Here is a 20,235-nt window from a genome sequence, read left to right on the forward strand (position 1 = left end):
GCAGAAACAGAAGTGGCCAAGGGATCACACCAGTAATGTGGGCATAGTTGGAAAATTGCTTTCTCACCACTTCAGAGCAATCTTTGGCCATTACGATTTTTCTAAATTACAACACTCAAGGTTCTGCAAGGACAGCAGTTCTGCAAATTTAATTCAGCTGGTGGTGCTCCCACTGACACCACTGTGTCCAAGGCCCATCAGCATGGATGCTGCGAGCTTCCCAGCTCCCTCTGCCCAGCACCAGCCCCGCTGCAGCAGCTCTCAAACAGGTTGTAGTGAGTGAATTCATCAAAAGCCTCATGGCGTGTGTACTTACAGAAGTCAGCAAACCTACTCAGATGTTTAGAAGTTAAGTATACATTTAACCACTGGGTTGGAAGGGAGCCTAAACGTCCATTTTTCTTAAGAAGAACTTAAAAACAAGCTCAAAAATTAAGAAATTATTTTCAAAAGTTAATTTTTAATTGGAAAAAATACAGGTTTCTATCCTACTTCAGTAAGGTATCCTTTAAAGTACCTTTAAAGTTTCAAGCACAACTCTGAATAAAGTATAAGAAGCTGAACTAAAAAAAACATTTTCTGAATACTAAGAATAAGGACTGTTACATGGCAACACCCTTTTTTAAAGAAAGGATTAAATATCAGAAGTATTCAAAAGCACAGCATTACAGCAATGAGAAATAAGCATTATTTGAATTCCCAATCTTCAGCTAAGAGAAAACTCATTACTGCATACTGAATTGTTAATCCAATTACCAGCAGAGTAACTGAAGCCACTACTTCAACTGTCTGTCTAATAATTCCAGAGAAGTGGGCAAGAAGGAAGAATATTTGTGAGCATGTGATAAATTTCAAAATGACACCATTTACTAACATAAATACACTACATTGTTAGTGAACCATGTCAAGCCTCACTCAAGTCAGCAGGATCTTATCACTCCTGCTGCAAAATATAATTCATGGCTATTTAAAGAAAATAGACAGCTAAAACAAACCAGGGCAAACAAAAATACATTTTTATTAATAGGGACTCTGAACTAATGTGATTCTTTGAGGTTCTTCCCAACATCACCTCTCCTGCTTTTACATTAAATATGCATTCAGGAACAGTAACACTGCAGTTAATCCCCACAGTAAACCTACACTTCAGAGGTATTACCTCATGGTAGAGTTGGTGTAGGGTTTAGAAGGAACTAAAGAGTTTTTTTTCCGGATGATTGAACAATAAAGTAGTAAGAACAAGATAAAAAATTATAATGGCTTAAGTCTTCAACTTTGTGATTTACAGAATTTCTTATCAAGGCAGATGGACAAATGTGATCTGTGAAGCTATCTGCAGACCAGAAACACACCAACTATTCCAGCTCATTCTGTCTTCACATTTCTGCACAGAACAATCCAATCTGACTCTGGACTACCAAAAGAAAGAAAAGAGAAAACAAACCACACTCTCATTATACCAAAGAACAACATTCACAGCATATAATAAACTATAATGAAAGCAAGCAATGTGAAGCTCTTCACATCTCATCAACAGATCTGACTAAATGTAGAAACCCTGAGAACCCCTCCATGTGATGTCCTGTGCAGGTACTGCAGCAAGAGAAAAGTCCTTCCCACTGCTAATGAACAACACCCAGGAGCAGCCTGGGGCTACTGCTACAGGCATGGGCTATAGTACCCAGAAATAACTGAAGCCCATTTAAAGAGTGGTTATAATTTTACAAACTTTGTTGACAAGATCATTTTTTACAAAAATATCAAACTAATTACTGGAAAAGAGTCTGTAGTTTATTTTTTTTTCATCTAACATCAAAGCATCAGACTTCACAGAGCACCAGTGTTAAAGAATCCAGATCTTGAAAGTGGTAGTCCTGAACAAAGCTGCAACGCCCACTCTCACAGATGTTCTGCATCCAGATACAGAGCAATGGACTATACCTCCCCCATTCCCTGATGCCAGGTGTTCCACCTCTCAGCACTCCAACGTGCTCTCATCCAACTGTCACTGCTGGCTCTTTTCCCCTACTCGTTTTCTAGCTGAACAAATGTTTTGTATGTGCCAGAAAATCTCAATAGCTGCAGTTTCACATCAATTTGCAATGTGAACAGAAATTTAAAATTGGACCCTGGAAACATGCTGGGTTTTGGTTGGCTCATGACAGAAAATGGAACTTTCTCACCTCACTTTACCAAAAGTCAGTGAAGCACCAAAGAAAATATCTTTCAGCCTTTACGAAAGTGCTGAGAAAAGATCAGCTATATGGCATATCTCATCTTCTCTCTCTGTGTTTCCAGATGAGGAACAAACAAAGCCTGGAATATTTAACTCTTTAACACTTTACTGCTACCTAAGAAATTCATATTGTTATTATGTGATCAGTGATTTGTGGAAAGCTACTACATGATTTGACGATACACGGTAATTTAAGATTTGGGGTCTATACAGAAAATGTGCCACTTTGCTAACTGCACATGAACTTTAATATGCTGAACTCCAAAGTTCTGTAATAGGTTTAAAAGCATAATGAAAAAAACGTGGGGGGAAGCTAACATTTTTACTTCCAGTAATATAACTGGTCACAAAATATGATGACCACAGTCCCTCTCAGGTAATAAGGAGCAGCATGTTCATGTATGGTCTAGTTTTCACTGGAACTTAAATAGTTAGAGAACTTTAGTATTTTCCAGTGTCATCTTCCCTACCAGCAGAACTGCAACAAACATTTGCTTAGCTTTTCCAAACAAGGAAAATTATTTCCCTTCTGTCTTTATGTTACATATAACTGCATCTTCCAAATGTAACACCTTTGTCAATCACGACACAAGTCCTGGGCAGATTTTTCAAGGGCATTGTATTCCCATTATGGTTCACACTGTGCTCACAAAATCAGAGACAGGAGACACAAAATGGAACACAAGTAAACCTGCACTCTCACAGAGCCAGGCTCAGCATACACAAGGATGGCAGAGGGACACAGGCGCTCTCCTCCTTTGCACAGAGGGTCAAATACGGTAGGTCAGTCAGGGACAACTTCTGCATCTTGGGGGTTTTTTAGGTTGCTTGGTTGTCTCTTTGTAAGTACCTCTCACTGCAGTGATCCTCTGCGTGCACCAGGTGTAGACTTTCTGAGCACCCACATGAAAAAAAACCAAACAAGAAAGGCCCTACCATCTGAATGGTAAAAGTCTTTGCCCCTTGTATACGACTGCCACCAGAAACCCAGAAGATCAGAATCAAGTTCAAGTTAAGACAACCTTTCCTGACCATTTACCATCAAAAGATGGCTGATTTATCCAGTACTAAATCCCAGCATGCTGGCCATCCATATCACAGACACACTCTCCATCTTAAAGGAGGTCCAAGGTAACAGTGTGAGGTGTAGACTGGCCATGTCCCTGCACTGCCATCAGTATGTGCAACCACAGACACACCCCAAAATTCTCTGTATCACCAATGCAGAGAGGCAGATCCCTCACCTGGATGGTCTCCTTAGAGATGCTGGTTCTGCCACAGATCACAATGGCACCTACAGCATGCAAGCTGAATCCAACCATTAGGCTCTCTTAAAATCCTATGACGTGACAAAATACTTGAACCTCTAAGTGATTTATACAAAAAAAAATAAGGTAAGTATTTGCTGTAATCAACAGCCACAGGGGTTTTTGTTTAAATTCACTAACTGAAATGAATACACATTATGTCTCTGCTGTCTGATTCATAAGCACTCACGGAATGCACAAATTCATTAAAAGGACAAGAGGATGAGCGACATTTGAGGTTTTAAAATACCTTACATCACAGAAAGGGCATTGGCCTTGTTGTTTTCAAAGTTTTCAAAGGATTAAATAAAAAAATATAAGCAAAAATCACACAACCAAAAGCCCCACTCCCTGACTGCCAGATATACAGACTCTTACCTAGGCCAGTCCACATTGATGGATGTTTATCTCATATGCAAATAAAAAATGCAGACAGACACTTATGATTTAATCATAAGATTAAATGAGTTAAGAGCCCATTTTGGCCATTTTCACTGGAAAGAACAGTAATCATAATTTCTTTGCATCCCCCTCAACATGTACAATTTTACATTTTAGAAAACCACTCCAAAAATCTCTGTAAGATTGATTTAGATAGAAAAAGTCAGAACAGATATGTCTGTTCACAGCAACTACCTGTACAATTCACTTTCCTGCCAGATTTTCTCTTAAAAAAAAGGTCTAAAATTTTTATCTCCCTTGAGCATCTGAAGTATAAAGCTGAAGAATTCACACATTCCAGAACAACTATATCCACTTGCAGCCATAGCACTGATAAACAACAGTACTGGGGCCAGATCAGAAAATGTTGCTCTGAGACATGTCAAACAATCAGGGCAAAGTCAGGCACTAGAAAAATGCTATCAGATTATTTGAAATTTATTTTTCTCGGGGTGACATAAAAAAAAAAAATTAGCATGGCCTGACAGGCCACCCTCATTGCTCCCTGGAGGTTAACTTCCCATTGCAGTATTTCAAATTCTTCTGCTGCTACTCAGAGCAAAATCAAACACACGCTGCCAGGATGGCAGCATGAAGAAACTGCTGTAAATGAACAGCACAGCAAGCTGCAACCTGTCCTTATTACTGTGCAGAGATATTTTGAATTATTTTATATTCATTCAGACAGAATTCTGCAAGCTATTTATTATATGTTTTACTGGAAAACTGTTTTGATGTTAAACTAATTGAGCATCAGCAAAAGATAAAATATTACAGAAGTGATTTTTAAATGGGTGCTATGCCCCATGAAATTCCAGACCTTCTTCATACATTTTATCTGAAGCTGTAAGTATAGTTAGAAATGCAATAAAAAAAACCCAGGAAAATTCTACCACACAAGTTGAGCTTAATACACCACTACAGTGAATATTTTCATACACTCAAGTACCTATTAAGCCATAGCAACCTACATTTCATGCTATAAGACCACTTAAAATAGCCCATAAACATTTTAAAAATTGCATAAAATACAATTACTGCCAAATAAATTAACTGGTGTGAATAAACAGCTATGTATCCTCTAACAGGAACAATGTACTATCAATTTCAAAATTGAAATTTCAACCCACTTTTAGTTTTGTAAAGAACACAGCATGGTCACTTAAAAAAAAAGTGAATGTACTATAAAGAATGCTGAGTAAGCCTTCCCCTGCTTCTGAAGATATCCATCAAATGGTATCTGAATGATACCAGGTAGTGACATATGGTAGCATTATCACAGTTTCTTTTTTGGAAAATTAAAATAGCAACTGCTGGGAAAAGGGCAATAAAAGGAAGATGGTAATTTCATTCTGAGGTATCCAGCACAGCAGAGGATCTGTGGGGAATAAAGATATCCAGCTCCTACTGCACATCTCGACAGAAGGTGAAAAAACAGCTTTCTCTTCTGGCATTTAAATGACCTCAGAATCCATCATACGTGTAACAGCAGACCAGGCAGATACAAGGAAAAATAGGGACAAGCTTGTTTATCAAAGAAACCAATGTTTTCCCTCATGTTTTGTTCTAGCATCTCCTTCATCAACAATATCACCACACATATTCCATCAACAACATCTTGAATATCTATTAAGAGTGGCAGAGCTGTGCAAAGTAACACAAAGCGTTCTAGTTTCAAAACCAAAAAGGTCTTCCCAGCACAGATATGTTAAAGAAAGTCATGGAACATCCCTTCAGCAGGGTAGTTTGGGGAAGGTAGCCATGGCTGCCAAATTAGAGACCTGAGATGGTGCTGCAGCCCACAAAAGCTGCAACAGAGGTAAGCGAGCAAATGCTCTTCATGTCCTGTGTTCACCACTGCTTATCCTGAGGTATTGCTTAGTTTCAGTCCTCCTGAGATCCACACACAAACCTTTGTTGTTCAAATTAAACATACTGTAAACACAAGCTCTTTGGCCTGAGTGAAGCACCGGGGTGGCTAATGGACAGATACCAGTGGCTATGCTATAGGCTACAGATGTAATTAGCTGTCCTGCTGAATGATTTACCTACCTCTCATGAGAGCAATCTGGTTTTAGATGCTGCTGTTCTGAGATTTGTTTACCACCTTCTGACAGCTCTTAGATGTAAAGAATACGGTGCCTGAAACAAGCTATAAAATCTGTTATTTCTGTTACATTTCAAACTTCAGCCACCCTTGATACTGTCCATTAATAACAGAAGGGTTCTGTTAAGCAGAAGTTAGGATACAACATATTAAATGTCTGTTTTATTCGTATACATTTTATTCACAAGCCAAAACACTTAAAAATCAGACTGAGTAGCTCTTAAGTCATAATAGCAGTCATAAGAAGACTAAGAAGAAACTTAAAACACCTATAAATAAGAATCAGAAAGGGTATCAGAAAGATATGCTGAAACATTACTCATGCTTACTTTAAAAAAGCACTCTTCTCAGAAATTAAAGGAAAGCACATTTTCATATAAAATTTTGGGAATTTCAGACTATATGAAAAATAATTTTTTTTAATATTTCTTTCCTAAACTAGCAATAGTGAAAATTGCATACCTGCCAATACGACTTTCCTGTGCACTACTACTTTTCGAGCAGGGTAGTGGAGGAATCCCCAAAGGGAAAAAAAATCCCAAAATAGCACTAAATCAGAGTTGGTAACTCACAGCCATTGTCCCTGCCCCTCTGCTGAGGCAGCCACTACAGTGGTACTCTAGAAAAGGAAGGAAAAACAGGGACAGCAGAGCAGCACACAGAGTTCATTTAAGCAAATGCAGAGCAAGAAGGTACAAAAATGACACTGTTTGCCAGCTGCCAAACTGGGTCCTCAAGAATCCTTTAAGATTATTAGTATGGAGAACCCATTTCACTACAGGGTATAACTCCAAACTGCAAAGAAAAACAATGTAGGTGAAATAAATTCCTCTCTTTTCTAAAAAATATACACAACTGTAATTAATAAGGAGCTCTAAAAATGTTGTGTGAAGAGCAGCTTGGATAAGCTCTTTTGTATTTCAGTTCATTATTAGATGGAAAGGCCATCTTTGCAGAGGCCACTTCAAGCCATGGGAATAGTCTTGCACTTGCAATCAGACTGCCTACGTCTAAATGTCATGTGTCTAAGTGCAGCTAGAGATGTAGGATGTCTTTGTGCTGAGCACTGGAGAGAGAACTTTGGTCTTAAACATGATGTGATGACTGGATACACTGTCCTCCAGAGATGTGCCTCTCATCACTGCAAAAGCAACTATGTGTCTCTCTCTGTGTCCCTGGCTGTAGATGACTGTCTTCAATAACTTCCTTGCTTATGGTAAAAGGAAAGTGTTCATTAGTTATTTTGTTTTGTGCTTTTTTAATTACACAAGGCAACAAAAATACCATTTCTCCTTGAGCGAATCTACAATCTCTCCCTGGGAGTTTTATCTTTTCCTAACGCTGCTAAAATCAGACTCAGCAACATCCTGAAGTGAAACACATGATGAAAACAAAAATTGTAGTTTTCCTCTTTATCCTTAGAAATAAGTATGCATTACGTATATTTTAACTTCTGGGGATGAGAGACCATGTCACCATTTCTAACAATGCACAGAGGTAAAACAGATTTATCCAAATAACGTCACTGGATCATAAAGAATGGGAACAACCACAAAACTTCAGTTTACTGAAAGTTAATCTGAAAGGAAAACAGGAGAACTTTATAACAATATCATGTTTTCCCAGGATATTCAGGAAGGATGCTAGGGTATGTGATTATCAACCAAATTTCAGGGAACAGATCACACTAACACAATGATGCACACAGAACTGTTACCATAAGGGGTTTGGGGGTTTTTTTCAGTTGCTTGTTCGTTCTCAGTTTGGGAGGAGAGAATGAAAAATTGTTAAGCTAAAACGGAGCCAGGGAATATAATTATGTAATACTTAGTAATCAGCATGGAGAATTATTATTTGATCAGGAAGGTATAAAATGGACTGCTTTTTTTTGAACACAGTTAACTAATATTGTTAAACTGGAAGAAATGACATTTATTTAGAGGAATGTGAAAAAAGCTCAAGAACTAACTCAGCTTTGTTTATAGCTTAAATAACATGGTATTTTAATGTTCTTTTTTAATGTAAGGCTTATGAGATCATAATTTGAGGTGGAAGTGGGAAGTTTATGGCCTGACCATCAAGGTAAACATATATAAATGTTATTAAGTCCAAAATGGAACACAATACCATTACAGTACATCAGAGGCTACTGTCATTTGTTGAAAAACAAGCTGTGATTATTTCTTTCTTTCTGGATGCACAATACTTACACCAGTATTGTACATCAGGGCCAAAATATAGGTCACTAAAAGCTTTTTGCTTCATCTGGTAACAGCCATAGTCTTTAAGATTCTTTCCACTTAGATTAATAAGCTTCATCTCAGGCCTTAAATAAAAAGCTTGAGCTTATTCTAGGGCATAATAAAGGAAAAAAATTGCAACATACTTGAGAGAAAAACAACATTTAAACAAAAATAAAATGGCCAATTAAGTTCTTAAAAGAGAGATCAATGTGAAATGTATGTGCAGCACAAGAAAGGAGGACGATATGGGAGGCAGAATGAAAGCAATGGCCACCCAAGGGGGTTCCAAGGGCTCAACAAGATCTCGTCATGGTTCTCTATCCTTGGACAGGTTGTATCATTCAAAGTGTGAGCTCCACTGAAATAAAAGACTTATTTTATGAAAGAATTAAAAAAATATTCTTCTCCGAAGTACATATCAGTATTTGGAAGCCTTTTAAATTGCTATTGAAGACAAAAGGACTTGGAAGAGAAGTATATTAAAAACCCCATTAGACTATACTTAAGAATAAAAGGTGGAAAATTATTCAGACTGGACCTTCATCTGTAAAAATTACGATAAAATTACACTGTTGCTAATACCAAAGTGTAAGACTGCTGTGACTGAACAAATAACCTACAAACCAGAAAAGTTAAATTTCAAGAACATTGTTTCGTATTTTCATACAAATCCTAACAATCCTGAGCAATTTGAAAGATGGTAATTTCTTGACTCAGTTTCTATTTTGCTTTGACATTTTATGCTGTGCGTGGCAGTTCTTTGGCTAATAAAAAAAGCTATTCTGTGCACTTTTGTCTACAGCTGATGTTTTGTCTGGTAAATATTATGCTATAATCTCACAAAATATTCAAGGATTTACCAATTACTGCTAATTTAAAGCAAGGCAAAGGAAAAGACTGGAAGTGATAGTATCACTTTGTTTTTAGGAACTTAACTTCCACAATGCATCAGTTATACTGCAATATGTCTATTTAAATATTAAGCTAGGAAATCTTGGCAAAGTGTTTCACTGCAGATAATTCCCAGACAAAGATCAACGCTAAGTACAGGCATTTTACCTTAAAAAACCCTAAAGACTGTTTTAGCAACATAATCAGACAATTATAATTAAAGCTCACAATGCAAACATCTCTTACAGACTCCTGTAACAATTCTTTAAATAGACAACAAGCATCTTAAATATGCAGTTATTTCTTTCAGAATTATTACTTCCAGATTGTCAAGGAAGACAATGATTTCATATCTAGATATTCACAAAAGGAAAATAAAGCCTGTTTCCAAGACAACCAGATTAGTTTCCAGACCGCTAGATACTAAGAACATTCAAATGATTATATATCCCAGATGATGACACTTGAAAGACTTCCACGCATGTTCTTCTACTCAATTTATACCTAATGAAGCATTTCAAGTGTACATATATACCCAAGAGAGACTCGGTATTCTTATTTTTCCATTACTCATATTTCTAGATGCTCAATAGAGCCAAAACCTTAAACTAATAAAGTAACAAAGAAAAACTCAAGTATAAACAAAAAATTAATCCACTAATAGGCATCTTGTATTGATTTCCATGACACCACGAAAAACCTTTCTGCTGAGGGTGCATGGAATTTTTTACTTTAATGAGCCTGTAGAAGAAATATGTGCTTGAATGAATTAAGTAAAAAGTCGTGTGCAATATTTAATAAATGCACCAGAAGGTCCATTTTACCATTAGTGTAAAAGTCAGATCCATCTCTTAGGATAAACAGACCAAAGCTTCTGCATTTTTAAATGAACGAACTCTACATTACCTGTTCCAATACAATACATGGAATTTGGCAACAGAAAACACCGAGTCAAAGGCTCATTTTCTTGGCCAGTATTACCATGATCGTTCCAGTAATAGGGGAGAGATACAAGCCCTACATGAGTGCTTCTAGAGGCATTTAAAAGAGACAAACAAGGAGTCATTGAAGTTTATCTACCTGCTTCTTCAAAAAGGCACAAACATTTTGAGGTGAGCTCTTTATAGAGTACTATGTAGGAGACTCGCCATCAATAAAAGAAAGCCTACACACTGGTGGACTCGTGATTAAAAAGTAAAAAAATATTGCCACTGTGAAACACAGGTGAGTTCTTATAAGGGTGTTATTTACCTGAGTATGACATTCAGTCCGGAACTTTTGAAAACACTGCTCTGTAGAAATAACTCAGTGTATTTGGTCACAATCATTTGATTACCATTCAGTCCTTCTTGCTTTTAAATAGCAGCAATAGGACATTCCTATGAAAAGAAATGCATACTGATATAACTGACATTTTCCTTAAGACAACTAACAATATATTAGTTTATATTTGTAAACTCACTTTATGGAAAGAGGGCTTGTTACTGCAATTAACATCTACTTCACAGTACTTAATAAAAGGCAAAAAAGATTAACTCACTAGTCTCTGTGCTAGACCCAGTGCAAATCTTTAAAGGTCTTGTTGCTACAGACCTTTGTAACCTAAAATATGTTACATGACGTTCAAGTTTTAGACCATGCATATGCTTCATATACACATAAAAGTACCTCTGTCAAATGAAATCAATGACATACACAATTTAAAAAGTCTTCCATGTCCTCCAAGCAATAGAATAAGTTAGAGCATTTCCTTCATCTTTAGTTTGATTGCTCTCAAAATTACAACAGAAAGTTCCTTACTCTGGTTTATTTTCCTAAAATATTATGATATAACCTATGGAGCCACAAAGTCCTCTGAACTGCAGAGGACTGCAGAGTAACTGCAGACAAAAAAGGCCAGAGAAATTAGAAGTTCCCATTCCAAACATAATTCTAAAATTGTGCTTATTTTTTAGCACTTTCTTAAGTGCCTAAGCTGACGAATCTGTGTAACTCACCAAGGGTTTTTAACTTGCAGATTTTTATACAATCTCTGAAATAATTCAGAAATAGCCACAGAAGTTAACTGAAGAAAACAAATGTGTAATCAGTATCCCAAAAGCTGCTAAAAAGGAGCATCCATTTTTACTGACATCAGAGCCATCAAATCTGAAACCCCCCAAAACTTCTGTAATCATCTGCAAGTCACTATTTATTCCTTTATCCAATGGTTCTGACATTTAAGAGGATTTTTATAGCGTCTGTCACAATACAGCAAGTGAGAGCTGGGGCTGTCACAGAAGACTGGAGGGATTAAGCACAAAAGGAAAATGGAAAATTCAGTCACCTGCTGAATAACTTTCAAAATTCAATGAAGTACTGTAGAGACAGCTAATCTGAAAGCACTTCTGAAAAATTCCATTAAATATTCTGTACTGTTCTTGGGGAGATCATATACGTATCAAATTCAAGCCTGAACGCATTCTACTGTAATCTCTATACAACAGATACTTCAAAATTAACTCACCTAAACCTTGCTCTATTCCTTCTTTTTTGTTTCTGCTATTGTTGGAGGTTTTCCAGTTATTAAAGGGGGTTTGCTTTTAATTAGCAAATGGTGGGGAAAACAGGGCAGGGGAGAAATACAGGTATGGAAATCAAATAAGTCGAAGAGCTTAGAGCTTTATGTACCTCACTTTGAAATGAATACTCAGTTAACAAAACCCTAAGATTTCACAGCAAAAATCCAGATTGTCTACTTATTCCTAAAAATTCTCACCCACCTAGAACCTCTCCTTTTTCCCTGTGCAAACATAGGCTGTCTGGTCCCAAGCAAAAAAATACATGTTGAACTGGAATAGAAGTTAATTTACCTCAATACTTTAAAGGAAAAGAATGCAAAAACACCAGAGCCAGGAAAATACCAGGGCAACCTTCCAGAAATGCAGATGCACCACGTTCAGATTGGTCAAGCCAATTTAGCTCTGTGGTCTGGCTGCCAGCCTCACAGGTGCTTCCACAGCCAAGTGCCGTGGTCTTCGCTTAGAGCTAAACCATCAACTTTTGTAATAGAAGCACCCTGCCTGTAGAGAAGGTATCACGAATGGGGAAGTGTCACATACTAGTTCTACTTGTGTGTCAAAAACTCCCAAGATAAACTACCTCTACTCTAAGTGGTATCATTTAATCATTTTGGTATGGTACATCCACATCTGCTCAGCTGCTCTCTCCACACTAATATAACGATACTTTTATCATTAGCGTCAATGTCAAACCACTGCACTGTCTGCTTATATTGCACTAAGAAACAAGTTCTTTTTCTACTGTATATGAGAAGAGTTTTCAAACTGACTATATAATAAGTTCTAGAAAAATCTCTGCTTCCCATCTACTGATGATGTGAATAAATAAGGTTTCTAGCAGTCAAGAGAATACTAAAACTATTCAGGAAGTTTCATTTGTGTTTCAGAATTTTTTAACACTAAAGAATTATCTCAACTTACATTTGCACTGCTTTAAAATTACTCTGGACTTACTTAAAGCAATGCAATACTATATGAACAATAAAAACTTGAATTATTTTTGAGTTGTTTATACATCTTAATGGATTTTGCTTGCTAGTCAATAAAAATATGGAAAAGAAAGTCTTGTGTAAATCTGCCCACAAGTAGGGCAGAACCTCATGAATCACACTGATTGGTAAATTATGGGGTCTTTGTGACCAGGGGTTTATTTTCATCTTGAAAGGGGGATGAATGTTAGAAAGCTTTGCTGTTCTGCACAATGTTTCACATGCCTTTGGAAAGAAGTAATTTGTGAAGTCACCAGTCCAGGGGAAAGCTTAGGTCAGCCCAACTAAATCTGTTCACTGATGTAGCGGAAACTTCTCCCGCTCACCTGTATCATGAAGATGCAGCACGTGAGCACAGCATGCAGATGCTGCAGGTCATTGCTCTGAGCACTGGCCCTGCATAGGAAGGCAACAGATTGTGAGGGTTCCTCTACCATCTCAGTATGTGCATCATTTCTATCACAGAAAAGATGAGAAGTTCTTTACACCAAAACCCACTTATGGGATGCTTGCTGAACTGTCCCTATGGGTTGGACATTGAAAGCATCTGCACAGGCTGGTCCCAGGGCCATGGCCAGGCACTACTTTGGTGCCCCGAGCATGCTGGGCTTCCCAGAGGATCTCTGATCTGCGGGCACATGCACTACAGTAAATTCAACCAAAATGTCCACTGGCTGCTATAGTGCAGGACTAGTCTTTACTACTGACTAGAAAACCAGAGTAAAATGTAACTTACCTTCTTATGTCAAAACATAACAATTTAACATGAATTTTTAATTTCCTGAAAGATGAAAACAAGACCATACATCAATGGTGAGAACTGATGGGATCATTTGTATTCCACTGTATTTATTTATGAGAAAAATACAACAGATCTCCTCATCTTCACTGAACTCTGCTATATTCACTATAGCAGTGATTTTACAAATAACACCTTTGCAAAACACCTTCCTTTACAGAACCCAGCTTGGTAATGCTTTATTTCATGAGGGGGGTGGAGAATTTCCTTGGGAAAGTTCTGCCACAACTTCTGTCAAAATTATCATACCTATTTGAAATATTTTTTGGAACCTATCTTCCTTCAACAATGCTGCCTACAATCTATCTTATCACAAAGGAAAATAAACAAAAAAAAGTCCCACTATACAGGAAAAAGGAAACCTTTGGCAAATAACTTGGCAAGATGTCAGTGACAGACACATTACTGTAGTGAAAGCTTTAATCAACAAATGGGATATGCTAAATAGTACAAGGGGTCATGAGAACTTCATCTGACACAACAGAATTGAACATCTGAAGGTGAAAAAAAGAAAGACTAAGTCAAATAAAACAAATTCAAAGTGTTCATTCACACCGTAATTAAATCCACTGCACACTGCTGCATGCTTTCTGCTAGACTACTAAATAAATTCAAGTGAAACTGTTAGAAATCAATCTAGCTATTACATCCTAAAATTTTAATGCCATGAAAGACTGGAACTAAGTCTTTTGGATACCATGGAACTGATTTCGAAAGAAAAATCCGCACAAACTCATACGTTTAATTTATTCCCACTTGTTACTGTGCATCAAAAGTGTGTATTTGTGCAAATAAGTACACAAATGATCCATTAAAAACAATACAATAAAAATTAATAATGATGTCGACAGCACTCACATCACACTGGTTTCCAAGCTCTTGCTAATTGCTGTAAAAGTTTTTCCATCCCAATTATGCTCCACACTGTCTAGAACATTAATCCTCATTTCAACCACATATGCAATTTATACGGTTGACTTGTGCCTCAACATAAAAACAGATAAACCAAGCTAAAGTGTACTAAACATATTGTTGAAACATAAACACACCACCAACATCACACCTACACAGTTAGATTTACATATAAACTTAAATTATTAGGCAAAACCCAATACAGTATGGTTTTCAATTTTTTGAGACACAGTACTTTTGGATTGAAAACAAGTGATCAGATGTACTGCCTTAAGACACCAACCTGTGTCAGTGATGATGTACTTTCAGAGTGCTGAGTTAGCACTTGTACTTCAGTACCACTTAGCTGTGAATGATGATTTAGGTTACAACTGACTTTCAGAATGTAATTAGTTTTGTTTGAACATGAGAAACTTCGGGAATCTTCTCAGCTAATGTGAAAATTTTACTTTAAGTCAAATCTTTTCTCCACATTCTCTAACACAAAACAGCAAAAATCAAAAGGGTTTGTGACCAGATGAGGTCACAAACAACTGATCTAAAATCGCCCTGCTCTGAGTAGGGGACTTGAGAGGCCCTTTCCAGTCATGGTTTTCCAGGCCATCTCTGCTTTATTACTTTACTCATTAAAAAGCAAAGATTAGTCCACACTACATTTTAATGACTACTCCCAAGTTAAAAACGTTTAAAATACAAATATCAGGTTCTTGATAAGACTTGACATTATGTTTTGAGGATTACCAGATTTAAGATTTTTCAAATGTTCCACTACTGAATATATCGTATTAAAGAGTTTTCCCTCCAAAGCAATTGTTTAAAAATAATTAAACCAACTACAAAGTTCACTAAGACAGACAAGTTCACATCCTTCTGAGGTTAGTAGTAGAATATTGTCACCATCCAATAATCAGTTGATTTATTTATATTGTATTGGAACCCAAGCTTCTACAGAACACATGCATGAGCTGGTTTCTATGCTATTCTTTCACAACAAACACAAAACTTCATTGGCAGCTATTTCTCAGAAAAGAAAGAGACTGTATTTATAATTTTCCTCACTAAATCAAAGTCATTGAATCTTTACTCATACCATATGCAAGTGAAAAGAAGAACAAAACCTCCTTTCCACTTGAAACACAATATACATTATGCAACAGCACCCCAAAAAATATCTGATCAAAATTGACAAGCAATACATCTTAATGGTTCACCAAATTAGGCTCATCAACAACAAAGCACAAATTAGAAATACTCTTAATACACAAACTGGCATTAAGCCACAGAAAAACAAAGTATATTTTCTGTCTGCTTGTCCTTGAGGTATTGTGTAAAATGATAGTAGCTCTAGTTTTTCCAGGGAACTCAGGAGTTCCTCTACATCCATCATCACCCAAGCAAGTTTAACCAGGCTTCTTCGTGCTTTTCTTCACCCACACAACACCCTCTCAGAGACACCACACACAACAAACTTCCTAATGTCAGTCTCATCTGCTGTGGCCCACGAGAGTTTAAACTTGGCCCACGGCATTTCAGAAGTGGGTCAGTAAAAGGGGATGAGAAAGTGTGCTTATCTTATCAGTGCAAAGCATGAGTATGATCAACAGCTGAACTATGTTTTTAAGAGGACACTGAAAGGGCTAACAGCAGTAAATGTTCTCTTTGAATTGAATCAGAAATGTTAGTATTCAAATTTCCAGACCTATGATAGAGTAACAAGACACATCTGACAATCCCTCCTGATTAGAAAGACAGCAAGGGTGGGGTTTTTCATTTTATTTTCCTTCCAGGAATGTGTTTTCCACCTGCTCAGAGCAGAACATTCACAGTTGCTGCTGTACAGACATGGTGCCCATCTCTAACATGCAATTTCATTAAGGCCTAGAGAGTCTTCCCTTATTTTACCAGACACAACCAACAGAACAGCACTAGAGAGCTTGTTTCTTAGGAGAGCTCAATCTCCACACAGGTTCCAGAGATGATGACTCTTGATTTGGAAAAAGTTCAACAAATCTAACGGTTGATGAGAATCTGATAACGCGTGTGAGAAAGAAGCCAGAACAAAAGCAGCACTTGCACTTGACAGCAGAGGAGTCAGAGCTCTGTCTGCAGTAAAGACTTAAAGCAGTGTCAGGGAATGTTTTGAGAAGGTACCACATCTCAGTCACCCACCCTGGGAACTTGGTGCCATGGTCCCTGGCACAGGCTTTGATCAAGGATAAGCATCTTTCTGCGAAACAACTTGCAGGTTCTGCCGGTGAGCTGGCACAGAACAGGGACTGCTCCCAGCGGGCAGTTTGGATGTGGCCACCCTGCTTCGGAGCGTAAGAATGTAACAATATGGAAATGGGTTGTGCCGCTGCCAGTTGCAAAGGAGCCCCAGGCACATCCGATTCAGCAAGCTCTGCAAGAGGTGTATTCCCGAGCCAAATCCTCATTTCATACACTGCTTGCTTTTGGCTTAGTATCTCCTCTGTGATGTGTAGTTTTTGTATTGGGATAATTTTTTCCAAAACCTTATCACACAGTCTATGAAGACTCCAGGTGGCACAGTACACCATTTGAAAGGGGTGGGATTTATCAATATGTTGTCAAGCAGAATTAATACAAAGGTTTGCTTCAATGCAAACAGATAAATAGTTAAGTTCTTCAACTGCAAAATTCAAACTCCTTTCTCTTAACCAAATACTCTTGACACATGAATGACTTTACCTTCATACTTCAGTAAAAAAGCTGAAAGGAACTTGGACTTCACCTACAGCTGCTCTCCCCTGAGAATGCTGTCCAGCACACTTGCAATTTCAGAAGAACCCACTGAAATCACCATATCATTTTACCATGCTTTGCTGCAGGGTCATTAAACACTCAGTGAAATAGATGGTGCCAAACCCCTGAAATACACCATACATGTATGCTGCACACCTCTAGAAACATGAATACAGAAAAAAACAATTTCAGTGGGTTGGAAGTAGTTATCATCTAGAAAATTAAGCTTGTGAAACACCTGTTAACACTGGATAGTCAATACTAATCAATGCTACAGAAAATGTCCTTAAGAGAAGCTAGTTTGTTGTAATGCCAAATGATGACAGAAACACTTCTTCCTGAAAATGATGCAAATAAAACAACGTTTAGAATACAAAATTTCCTAGGAAGAGCTGATGAAATCCAAACTACAGAACCCAAATACAATTTAAAGAAGGACTCTCCCAGGAAACATGCAGGAATGCACAGACACTGGCACAGATGGCTTTTTTCACAATTAATCCTCCAGGGCTTAAATGGCATCCCCAGATTTTCACAGGTTTCCCACCAGCCACAAGAAACTAGTCTGCGTTATTTTTAAAGTTGAGGAGGTGGAATATGTATGTTTGTGTGTGTGTGTATAGATAGATAGATGGATATATCTATACACATACAGATAGATAGATATATATATATCTATCTCAGATCTTCTATCACCAGGAACATAAAACTAAACCTTTTAGAACAACACACACAAGTGGTTGTGTGTGAAAAATCAACAACTCATTAGTCATATCAGGAATATTACTGGCACACTGGATTCATACAGACGAAAGGTGTCAGGGCTGAAAACGTGACATCCATCACCTCAGTCCAGGGTCTGCTGGTCTAACCATTTACCAATTATCAAAATAGTCTTCTACTGCAGATGTCTACAGAGGCCAAGACAGGCCAAGACGTGACATCAGATGCTAAAAAGATGCCCGTTTAAAGTTTGGAGATAGCCCCAGGACATCTAACCACTGGATAATGTCTTTTCAAAATTTAGAAAAAACAAACAACAGAATATCCTTACCAAGATTCCCTTGTCTATTCTCACTGCACAGCTTCTTAGTTCCTTCTAGCACTTACAACTAGGACAACTTTTTCACTATGTGTAAAAGTTTTATAAGGACTTGACCTATTGCAAGTTATTGAGACTTCAGCTTCTCAGTCTTTCTCATTACACCTTTTCAGCAATTCCTGTATAGACACCTTTCCACCTTCCACTGAGAAGCTCCCTGAGTCCTAAAAGATTTCTGGGTCATGCTCTATTCAACTGAAATACTGCTCTACACAAAACTTTGAAGAACAAAGGCACTTTACCTTACATACTAGCATTTTTGCAGCCCTGAGGTTTAATGCATCAGCAGGAAACAAACCTTTAAACAGCTCCATTATAAAATATAAATATTTAATAGTTTATAGCATAGGTTGTTCTTGTTGAGGAAAACAAAGACAATCCCAGGCAAACTGCCATCAATGTTTCTAAAAACAAAGGTGTACCACAACTATTTTCCTCTATCTGGTCAAGTCTGGGAAACTAGTCTGCTACTGAGGAGTGGCATCTGCTGGCTGACAGGCAATCCACAAAAATGAGATTCACGGATACAATTAAAAAGGAAAAAAAAAAAGCCAAATCAGAGTCCACATTATTCACCGAACAACTTTCCATCCTGACTGATAGGATGATGTTTTTCTCAACAATGTAACTCTTTTCAATTATGCTGATGGTACTAAATTGCCCATGAACCAGAATGACATCGCTAGTGCTGCCTATAAGATTTCTTTTCACTAGTCAATCAGCAACAGAAGTGAAGGACAAAATACATGTTTGTTATTTAATTAAAACCATTCACATCATGGACCTCTTAAATAAATCCTTACTATGACTCACTGTAATGGGTGCTAAATAGCTCGCTAGGGTACTTCACTGCGAACAATCAACTGAGTTTAAAAATTAAAGAGGCCCAGAAAACAACTGAATATCATGATTTGCTGCATGCCTTAAAATTAATTCAAAGCATTAAATGAAATTTACACTACTGTAAATGAAGTAAATACACAGAACACGTCACTGAACATGAACCAAAATATCCTTAATTTTAGAGCAACCTGCTTGTACTACAGCCTAAAGCTGACCTACACTTTCCATTAGGTGTTATTCCTGGAACTGTAGCAATCTATAACTTTTTGGCTTAAAATATCATAGTGGATGACTAACACATGCCATTCTGAAAGGGACAGAAAAAAACAGAGACTCAGTTTAAATGTTTTACCCATGACCAAGAACAAGAGCAGGAATAAATAATATTTTATACTATATTTTCACTTACAAAGAAAATTTCCTACTCTACCATGCTATATCAAGATACTTTGCAACAGCATCTAAAATGTGGCATTACTAACAATATAGTTTTTCATTTGGTGAAAAAAAAAATAAAAGGCATATTGGGCTATTACTATACACTTCCAAAAATATAATCGCTTTAAAACTCAATAGATCCATTATGAAAAAAAAAATACAATTTTAAAAAAGAGAGGTTTGTATTTACATACCAAGACTCCATCTGCTCTGGGTGTACTCTCCTGGGGGCAATTGCGGCTGATGGGAATTTTGTAATGACTCCCCTCAGCTGTCAGGTTAGTCAGATGAAATCAGAGCAGAAAGCTACTGTGGTAATGATTTCCCTTCTTCATACCATAGTAGCAACCAAAGGTGTGCTTTAATGTCATGTATGTCATAATATATGACATCTGACATCAGATCTGCACCTAAAGGGAACATTTGGTTATCCAACTACCATTATCCAATATTGATTAAAACACCAACAATCATTCAATTGCTAGATTTTCAGAAATTAAAGAGCCTGCTGTTAGTAAACACAAGTCATGCTCATAGAAAGACTCAGCCCTGGTGTTCTCATCACTCCACTGAGGACCTGGTCACAGCACTTCCCAAGTCCCT

General features: G+C 37.3%; 1 protein-coding gene across 1 annotated transcript in view; it reads right to left on the reverse strand.

The window, feature by feature from the left end:
* SDHAF3 (succinate dehydrogenase complex assembly factor 3) overlaps positions 1–20,235 on the reverse strand; it is a 36,608-nt gene that overhangs the window by 5,413 nt on the left and 10,960 nt on the right. The window lies entirely within an intron of this gene.

Source organism: Pipra filicauda, unplaced genomic scaffold, assembly GCF_003945595.2.
Source record: "Pipra filicauda isolate LSUMZ 115617 unplaced genomic scaffold, ASM394559v2 scaffold66_size7647185_pilon, whole genome shotgun sequence".
NCBI classification, from domain to species: Eukaryota; Metazoa; Chordata; class Aves; order Passeriformes; family Pipridae; genus Pipra; species Pipra filicauda.